This window comes from Nyctibius grandis (genome assembly GCF_013368605.1).
Source record: "Nyctibius grandis isolate bNycGra1 chromosome W unlocalized genomic scaffold, bNycGra1.pri SUPER_W_unloc_2, whole genome shotgun sequence".
In the NCBI taxonomy this organism is placed as follows: domain Eukaryota; kingdom Metazoa; phylum Chordata; class Aves; order Nyctibiiformes; family Nyctibiidae; genus Nyctibius; species Nyctibius grandis.
Window position 1 is genome coordinate 4,825,356 of NW_027167473.1, and position 10,542 is coordinate 4,835,897.

Here is a 10,542-nt window from a genome sequence, read left to right on the forward strand (position 1 = left end):
ACTGGACCGTTTTTCCAGCTTTTAAAATTTGGAATTGGGAAAAGGGGTGTTAACCCATCAATTTCTCTACATACCAGATTGCCCCATGCCGCTGTTAGGATGAGATATGCTAAGTAAATTGAATGCACAAATTACTTTTACAAAAGGAAAAGTCCAAAACCATATCCCTGAAAATAAAGCTTTAGATACCCAAGTTTTTATATTACAGAAGGAAGCCGAGTTACAGGAGATGCCAGAAGATGCTGTGACACCTCTCGTATGTGCTTCAGGAACACCGGGACGATCCCGAGCGGCAGGACCGGTAACCATCCAGTCAAAACCAGACGCCGGACCATTACAACTGTTCTAGAACAAAAAGGAGGACACTGGCTGTCACCGAGCCAGATGCTGAAATAACAAACCATCCTTCTGGAACAAGATGATGTGGAGCTGAAAGTAACCAGCATCCTGAATCCAGCAACCTTTCTGACTACGAATCCTGGTAGGACAGAATTAACACATAATTGCTTGCAGATGGAGATGGTGGAACAGACATACGCCAACAAAGCTGACTTGAAAAACATGCCAATGGACAACTCAGACTAGGACTTGTTTATGGATGGTAGTAGCTTTATGTGGGATGGAACACGGAAAGCAGGATACGCAGTGGTAACCACTGAGGAAATAATTGAAGCTAAGGCTCTACCATCTAACACATCAGCTCAGAAGGCAGAACTCATAACCCTTCTGAGAGCATTAGAATTATCGAAAGACAAAACTGTTAATATATGGACAGATTCAAAATTTACCTTTGGAGTAATCCATGCTCATGGAATCATTTGGAACCGCGGCAAATGGGTATTGGTATCTTTTAATAATGATAAATACTTTTTCAGGCTGGCCGGAAGCTTTCCCCTGTCGCACCAACAAGACAAGAGAAGTAACAAAATATTGTTTAAGAAAATAATATTGAGATTTGGGGGTACCTATGGAACTATCTTCAAATAGGAACCCACACTTTGTATTGGAAGCTGCTCAAAATTTGGCTAAAGTATTAGAGATAAAATGGAATCTCCATACCCCATGGAGACCTCAATCAAATGGAAAAATAGAAAGAATGAATCAAAACCTAAAAAGACAAATGAATAAAATCAGATTAAATAACCAGGTGAAGGAAAAGGTTAATCCTTTTAAAATCATTTATGATAAACCCTATCAAATGACAGAAACAGGAGTTGATCCTGAGATCATGGGAAACAATATCGAAAAGAATATGTTATCTCTCTAGGAAAGATTTTATCCTCTCCCCACAGGTACATCACTGTGAGTGCATCAATACCAACCTGGAGAAAACACCAGCTGAGACAACAATTAGAATCGAATAAGTATTTTGAAAAGGTCTCAATGATATAGTAAAAGAAATTACTAACTTTATAGAAAAGGGGGGATTGATAAGGGATATAATTCCTTTTTCTTTTTTACTTGCTATTTGCTCTGGGTGTGAGCTGTCCTAGGGGTCGAGAAATTCTTTGCCTGTGAGCTGTCCTAGGGGTCGAGAAATTCTTTAAATTCTTTATCTTATCAGCCTGATGCGTAAATTAACTGCCTAAGCATATCTCCATAGAACAAGTTGCAGAACATTAAGGTTGTGCAAAACCCAGCGAGAAGTGGTCTTGCGGTTTGACTGAGAGCCAAGATGTTACCACGCCCATGCAAGATGGAAAGGTGAGAAGTGCACAGCAAGGAAGACATACGGCCTTCATCCCTGAGACCCCGGCCCATGACCACCAGGAGGAACTTTAAGACTGCCTTCTTGGGGAAAGTCATGAATATGTATAGGCATCCTTGAAATGATGAATATGTAACACTTTGCTACATAAATACAAGCTGAACTGCCGGGAAGGGGTGCACAACTTTGGTGGGACTACCCCCCGTGAGGCAAGGTCAAGAGACGTGCCTGGGACATCCATTTTTTAGGGATTGAAGGGCAAGCTGGGCGTTGCCAGATCCTGATAGAGGTGATCAACAAAATAACAGCTATGTCCCCACCAACTAACAAAAAGGAAACACAAGCCGCCTTAGGCGTTGTGGGTTTCTGGAGAATGCATATTCCAGATTACAGACAGATTTTACACCCTCTTTATCAAGTAACCCGGAAGAAAAATGTTTTTCAGTGGGGCCCTGAACAACGACAGGACTTTGAACAGATTAAACAAGAGACTGTGCATGCAGTAGCCCTTGGACCAGTCCCTATGGGACAAGATGTTAAAAATGTGCTCTACACCGCAGCCGGGGACAATGGTCCTGAGGAGAAGGAACACGCCTCCACAAAATCCAATGTGAATCAAAGTGAAGACATTTATTAAGCATAAGCTGTCCCTTTTATACATTTTGTACTTTCCCTGGCTGTAAGCATGTGCATTGCTATTCGTTAATATTACTAAACATACTCTTCTTTGATGTGTTGATTGGTCACTGCTCTGCCACTGGTCCTTCCTTAATTGGCTCCATCAGTTCTTGTTTCTTCTCCTCCGTGTTCGGCTCCCACCGGCTACTCCCTCAATTCTTGTTTGCTCAGCTGCTGTTTTTCCTCATCTCTCGAAGGTCGGCTTGTTGACACTAGCTACATGAATCTTCTCACGCAGCTAGGCCTTCACTCCATACTCTCATACTTCTGGCTCATTACATGACCATTCTGCTCCAAAAACCCCTCTACAATTCCCCCTTTCTTTTCTTGAGCCAGAAAGGCCGTGTTTATTGTCCGCTGCAGGGCCCTTTGCAAGAGGGAGAATAAACACGGTAATACAAAGATGATAATACAAATCACAAACAATCCCATCAATAGCATTTTAATCAATCCGACCAGCCACCCTCCAATTCCCAAATTACCCAACCAGTCATCCAGGAACCCATGCTGTTCCCGTATTTTCTGTGTGGCATCCATGAGCTCTTTGATCTGCTTATGAATTGACCTGGAATGATCGTTCAGATCCATGCAACACATCCCATCAAACTCCTGACATCCGTGACCGTGCACTAATAATAAAAAATCTATAGCAGCTCTATTTTGTAAGGTAGCATGTCGGATACTATCTACATCATTGGCTAATGTTCCTAAAATTCTAGAAGTTTGATCAGCTCTTTTTGCAACCCAGCAAGCTAAATTTCGCAATTGTGTTAGTCCTTGTGCAGCAGCAACACCCGGTGCAAAAATAGAAGAAAGAACTACTTTGGTCCTAGACCATAGTTCTACCTCATCTTTACATTCTTTCCCTAAGGTAGTGACACTTCTTTTAATCTTGTGTAGGTTAGTGTGGTTTAATATGACCTTTCGTGTAGGCATTAGTAAGCTTAATTTACCTATGGTACACGGACCTCCCAGTTTTTTACTGGGCAGCCCTGGCCAAGCCCTATCTCCACAAATTAGGAATAAACCTTCTGGTAATTTTCTAGGCATGGCCAAATCCGGTGCTGGCTCTGTTCGACTGCGCCCTACGTTTGCACACCAGATAGATTCATTTTGCCACAATGGATTACTGGGTGTGACATTTTGTAATCTCTTTATGTCGTTCTGATAAATGTTTGATCCCTCTGTGTAATTGAAAAACACACAGGATTCTGCCTCTAAAGTTCCTAGGATGTCAAGTTCTTGGGGCTCTAAGGGACTGACAGGCAAGCTATCGTCCCATAAATCCCAATGTTCGCCACATTTCATTGCATTCTCAGAGAGGCTCTGTTTCAGCGCACTCAACCCTGCCACTATCTCCTTACTTTCAGATCTGTTTAAGGGGACCCCCACTAGAAATGTATGAAAGGGTTGTTCAGGCTGAGCTAAGGAGGCACAAAACTGCGTCTGGTTCAAGCTCCGCATCAGAGTCACCCAAACGTTGTGACTCCCCTTCCACGGTGTCGGTGGAAGGACTATCGGTTGATGACCTTTTGTCAGGTCCAGGATCCAAAGCAGGCTTAACACAGAAAAAACAACCCCTTGCTTCATCATGACTGCGCCTTTTGCTCCCTTTTCTATACCTCCCACGCAAACCTTTTTTCACACTTCCAGCAGTCAGGGCACTGGATCTCTCGAGAGGTCAGTGTTCCGAGGCAGATCCTGAGTTGGCTCCTGTAGTTCAGGTTGTTTTTGTAGCCACGGCTTCACCCACTTAGCTGGTACCCATTTGGCTCCTGTATCTGTAACGACACATGCATACCCTCGACCCAACGTTATTAATTTCATTGGACCTTCCCACACACCAGTCACCCCATTTTTTACCATCACTTTGGCTTGTTCCTGTTCTTTCTGAAAAGCCTCCATACCTCCCTTTAACCCTGCACCATGTTTTACTGCTGGAGGTACAGAGTAGTCCTGTGGCAAGCGTAAAAAGTTTAGTACATAAAGCGCTTTACACAACCTGTCAGGAGGAGATAGCCCTGGCTCTCCCCCTTTTTGTTTTTGTAAAAGGTGTTTCAGAGTTTGATTCATGCGCTCCACAATAGCTTGTCCCGTTGGTGAATGTGGGACACCTGTTACACGTGTTATACCCCACAGTTGGAAAAAGTCCTGTGTGGCACGTGCCACATAGCCTGGGCCATTGTCCGTTTTAATCGTCTGTGGAATGCCCAGGGCTGCAATAGCAGAACGCATGTGTCATTGAACGTGTTTGCTGGATTCGCCTGTTTGTGCTGTAGCCCAGGTAGCAAGGGAGAAACAGTCAACGCTCACGTGGACATATTTCAGCCGTCCAAATTCGGGGATATGTGTTACAGCCATTTGCCATATCTCCAACGGTCCAGTACCGCGGGGGTTGACACCAGGTGCTAAACCACCCCCAAGATGTTGACAGTCTGGACAGGACTGGACTATCCCACGTGCATCTGCACTGCGTAGCCCAAACTGACGCCGCAGTACCTTAGCAGATTGATGGAAAAAGGCATGAGATCGTTGTGCTTGAGCGAAGCGATCAATTGAAGGCGCAGCCCAGGCAGGTGCGACAAGTTTGTCTGCCTGAGCATTGCCTTCAGCTAAGCCTTCCAGGAGTCCTGTGTGACTACGGATATGTGTGATGAAATATGGATGCAGTCGCTCTGTCAGCAAAAGCCATAATTCATGAAAAAGTTGGTATAGTTGTTCATTAGCTATCTCTTTGAGCAGAGCACGCTCCATCCTCTGGACAATCCCTACGACATATAAAGAGTCACATACCACATTAACAGGTGCTGTGTTCCATCGCCGGAAGACCTCCACCACAGCTCGCAATTCTAATTGTTGTGTAGACCCTTGAATGTCAGATAAAATTACATCATGCCACTTCCCATTGTCTAGCCATGTTAGTGCTGCTTTTTGAGCTTTGCCTCCAGCATCTGTAAAAACGGTGACACCACTGACCGGACGTTCTGACCTTTTTGGTAATTTTTCCCATTGACCCAATTGCAGCACAGAGAAGTATTTGTGAGGGGGTAGATGTACCTTCAACTCACCCCTATAATCCAATAACGCAACTTGTAATGGTATGGAATTTTGTAATGCCCATTGTAGATACTCTGCAACCAGTGGAATAACCAAAAAAGCAGGTTCGATGCCTGCTGTCTCTACAACCCTCTGCCTTCCTTTCATTACAAGTTGTGCTATGGCCTCTACTTTCGTAGTGATGGTACGTTTTGGTTGCATAGGCAAAAAGATCCATTCCAGCACATGTAGAGGATCCTTGTCAGTCACCCACTGCATAATTAATGCCAGGGGGTGGCGATCGTGATTGATAACCAATACTCCAATACTGTAATCTGGGTCCCAACGGTGAGTGTATGCTGTAGTTATTTTGGTACTCAGGTGTTTCAATGCCTGCTCAGCTTCCTGTGTCAATGTGTGGGGGGCATCTGCGCCGCCTCCTCCCTTTAGCAATTGCATCAAAGGTGCCAGTTCAGCATTGGTGAGACCACACACGGTTCACACCCAATTGAGGTCTCCCAACAGTTTTTGTACATCATTTAAAGTACTGATATTCACACGAATTTCTAGTTTTTGGGGTCTAACAGTTGTTTTGGTAATTTCCCACCCGAGGTACTTCCAGTTTTCCTCCTGTTGTACCTTTTCTGGGGCTATTTGCAATCCACCTTTTGCTAGTTCAGTCTGCAGTGTATTAATCAATTGTCTTTTATCCAATTGTTTCCCTGCTATTAGAATGTCATCCATATAATGGTATATAATCAAATTTGGAAAATTCCTTCGCACAGGAGCAAGTGCCCAGGCCACATACATTTGACACATTGTCGGTGAATTTTTCATTCCCTGTGGTAACACAACCCAATGATAGCGTTTCATAGGTGCAGCTTTGTTCACTGATGGCACCGAAAAAGCAAATTTCTGATAGTCGTCAGGGTGCAAAGGGATGGTGAAGAAACAATCTTTTAAGTCAATGATTAAAATGTCCCAGTCTTTAGGGATCATATTGGGGGATGGGAGCCCTGGTTGTAGGGTTCCCATATCATCCATGACCTCATTGATTTTTCGAAGGTCATGTAACAAACGCCATTTGCCACTTTTTTTCGGAATAGTAAATATTGGGGTGTTCCATGGGCTTGTTGTGGGCTCAATATGACCTTTTTCCAGTTGCTCCTGTACCAAGCTTTCAAGGTGGGCGATTTTTTCTGCAGACAGTGGCCATTGATCAACCCAAACTGGGGTTTCTGTTTTCCAGGTTAGTTTTAGGATTGGTCGCCCTTCATCAATGGCTGCCTCTAAAAACCCTCACTGTTAGTTGCCCAACGTGCCCCTAATTGACTTAATGCATCTCTCCCCAGTAAACAAATGGGGACAGGCATCACATATGGTCTTACTGTACAGGTACTCCCATCCTGCAATTTGCAACAAATCACATTTGTACTGATTTTAGTGGTCTGTATTCCCCCGACCCCCAAAATGGGCGTAGGGGGGATCTCCAATGGCCACGAATGAGGCCACGCTGCTTGACTGATTATTGTAACGTCTGCTCCAGTATCAATCAGCATAATTACCACGCAAGTTTTCCCACCAGGTTCTTTTAGTGTTACCCGTTCTGTTGGTTTTGCCTTGCTGATATCCATTGCCAGATAAATGTCAGCCTGGCCTGTTGATCCAAAACCCCCAGCCCCTCTTATCTGATTCCCAGCTGTGGGCACAGCTGATTTAAAGGGGACCAGTTGTCCAATTTTTTCTCCTTTGGGTATATGAATTGGTGGCAGGGGGGTCCATACCATAATAGATATGACCCCTGTAAAATCGGCATCGATTATACCGGGTAAAACGAAAAGACCTTTTCGGGTCGTAGAGGATCGCCCGATAAGTAAGGCACTCAACCCGTGACCCAGTGGGCCTTTCATATCGGTGGGTATACATTGTACTTGCGGGTCTATCAGAGTCACCTCTACTGCTGTGGCAATGTCGACCCCAGCACTCCCTCTTGTGGCGGCGGCGACGCCATCCAGGCAGCCCGGGTGGAAGACCTGTTTTGTGTCATCGCGCTGGGTCTCCTCGCGCTCGCCCCCCCGTTTCCCAGCCGAGTTCCCTGCTTAGTGAATCTAGATCGGCATTCATCTGCACGGTGACCGTATTTCCGGCAGCGATTGCAGGTCCCTGCAAACTCGTGACTTTTTACTCGGCATTGAGCCTTAAGGTGTCCCGGTTTGCCACAGTTGTAACATTTTGGTCCCTGATCGCCTCTCCCTGATCGTACTAGAGGTTTCACCGCAGCCGCAAAGGCTGACGCCATGTATCCTGCTGTTTCTTCCGTTGTTCCTACGCGCTCACACGCATCCATCATTTCTGCCAGGCTAGAATTTTTGGGTAATGTCTGTAAAATGAGCTTACAAGTAGGATTAGCATTGTCGACTGCCAACGACATTAGCAACGCCTCTCGAGCTACATCGGTCAGCGATGCCCTTTCCAATGCTTCACGCAATCTTTCAAAAAATTTCATATAAGGCTCAGATGGACCTTGCCTTATTTTTGTATAGGCAGGAATTACTTTCCCATCTTCTGGGAGGGTTTTAAAAGCCTCTCGGGCTAAGGTGGCAGTAAGTGCCAAGGCTTCTGGTCTAAGTCGTGCCTGTCGTTGTGGATCACTAAACTGCCCTTCTCCCACCAGTTGGTCAAATGTTATCCCTAAAAGTGGATCATTATCTCCCCTCCCCAGGTTTTCCACCGCTGCAGCCTGTGCTGCGTCATGCCACCTCGTCCGCCACAAGAGTTCCTGCATCGGGGTTAAAATCATCGCCATCAATTGCTTAAAATCAAAAGGTGTTAAAAGTGTAGACATAAAGATACTATTTATAAATGCTTGGGTATAAGGTGCATGCAACCCATTTTGTTGTACCGCTTTCCGTGCCTCCTTAACAATCTCCCACTGTAATCCTACCCAGTGCAGTGGTTCTCTCCGATTTCCCAAAATAACTGGGAAAGCTGTGGGCAGAATCTCCCCCTCCACTAGCGCATTCTGTATAACTCCTCGCCACCGTAATCGCGGATCGTCTCCTCCCCCGTCCCCCATGACAGAGTGCATACCAACATTCCCATCCATGTTTCTCTTGAGGCTAGTCCCAGCCGCCTCAGCACCCCCCCCGGCCCCCCTGGCCCCCCCGCGTAGGCGTTCCCTTTCTTCTTCTCTCCTCTGCTCCTCCTTATGCTGTCGCTCAGTTAAGGTCTTCTGTCTTTCCAGGTCTTGTAATTTTGCTAACAATTTTTCCGCCCAAGCCACCGGATCCTTAAATTTCCCTGGACTGCCGGCAGGCGATGGGGGAGACGACGGGGGCAGAGGGGGATATTCGTATTCGGCGCGATTTGCGAGATTGGCGGCTCGCGGAGGCTTGAAGGGTGGGGGGGTGGGCTCGGGCTGATGCTCATCAACCTCCATTTCCTCCGGTTTAGGGGGCTCCCCTGTTGGTTTAGGGGGTATTTCAATTTTCTCCTGCTCTTCTGGTGGTGCGGAGGGGTTTGAAAAAACCGGTATTGGCGGCTGACCAAAAACACGAAGACCTCTCGCCCCAGGGTTAACCTCTGTTGGACGCAGAGCCGTAAAAGCCCCTGCTGCAACAGCCCTCTCTGCTTTCATTTCTTGAAGAGCAGTAAGAACAGCCCTCCATGCAGTTGCCAGTTCTATTGCCTCCTTTTCCCCACTGCTTATCGCTTCCCATAAACCCTTTCCAATATCTTCCCAAGTGTCCACCTTAAAAGCGCTCTGAGGGTCCGAAGGGAACCCATGCTCTCGACACCAAACTAACAGTCTCCGGAGCAAATGCTCATCATATTTCACTCCTCTCTTAGAGAGGATATGTAGGAGAAGCCTTACTATCGCACTTTCTTCTTTAGAAATATTTTGGCCCATCTCCTTTTTCCCCCGGCTGCTCACCTCACTAAGTGTCCCGTTGCAACGTTCTTTTCTTGTGAGTCGTCCTCCGGCTCGCCCCGGTCTTCAGACCTGCTGAGCCGTACTCCAGCCGGTGTACCTCCTTCTGGGCTATTCCCCGAACTTGCCGTCGATCAGCGTCTCATCAGGGTCACCATCTAAGGAGAAGGAACACGCCTCCACAAAATCCAATGTGAATCACAGTGAAGACCTTTATTAAGCATAAGCTGTCCCTTTTATACATTTTGTACTTTCCCTGGCTGTAAGCATGTGCATTGCTATTCATTAATATTACTAAACATACTCTTCTTTGATGTGTTGATTGGTCACTGCTCTGCCACTGGTCCTTCCTTAATTGGCTCCATCAGTTCTTGTTTCTTCTCCTCTGTGTTCGGCTCCCACCGGCTACTCCCTCAATTCTTGTTTGCTCAGCTGCTGTTTTTCCTCATCTCTCGAAGGTCGGCTTGTTGACACTAGCTACATGAATCTTCTCACACAGCTAGGCCTTCACTCCATACTCTCATACTTCTGGCTCATTACATGACCATTCTGCTCCAAAAACCCCTCTACATGGTCCTACCTGGAGCCTCTGGCAGAAAGTAGCAGGGGAGACTCGAGGTCGACCCCTAGGATTTTGGAGTCAAGGATAGAAGGGCTCCGAGGCCAATTACACTCCAACTGAAAAAGAGATACTGGCAGCATATGAAGGAGTTAGAGCTGCTTCAGAGGTAATTGGTACTGAAGCACAGCTGGGTGCTGGGTCCAGTCCTGTTCAACATCATCAACGACCTTGATGAAGGGACAGAGTGTCTTCTCAGCAAGTTTGCTGATGATATGAAGCTGAGAGGTTTGGCTGATACACCTGAAGGCTGTGCTGCCATTCAGCATGAGTTGGACAGACTGGAGAGCTGGGTAAAGAGGAACCTAATGAGGTTCAACAAGAATAAGTGCAGAGTCCTGCACATGGGAAGGAGTAATAAAATGCACCAGTCCAGGTTAGGAGGCGATCTGCTAGAGAGCAGCTCCTTGGAGAAGGACCTTGGAGTCCTGGTGGACAACAAGTTATCCATGGGACAGCAATGTGCCCTTGTGGCCAAGAAGGCCAATGGTATCCTGGGGTGCATTAAGAAGAGTGTGTCCAGCAGATCGAGGGAGGTCCTTCTCCCCCTCTACCCTGGTGAGACCTCAC

General features: G+C 46.4%; 1 long non-coding RNA gene across 1 annotated transcript; it reads right to left on the reverse strand.

The window, feature by feature from the left end:
* Positions 1-2,386: 2,386 nt before the first annotated feature.
* On the reverse strand, positions 2,387-9,512 carry LOC137677177 (uncharacterized). The gene is made up of 3 exons (XR_011050229.1): positions 9,357-9,512; positions 4,022-4,167; positions 2,387-2,753 (listed from the first exon to the last, which is right to left on the reverse strand). It is a non-coding gene; the product is annotated as an uncharacterized lncRNA (long non-coding RNA).
* Positions 9,513-10,542: the final 1,030 nt, after the last annotated feature.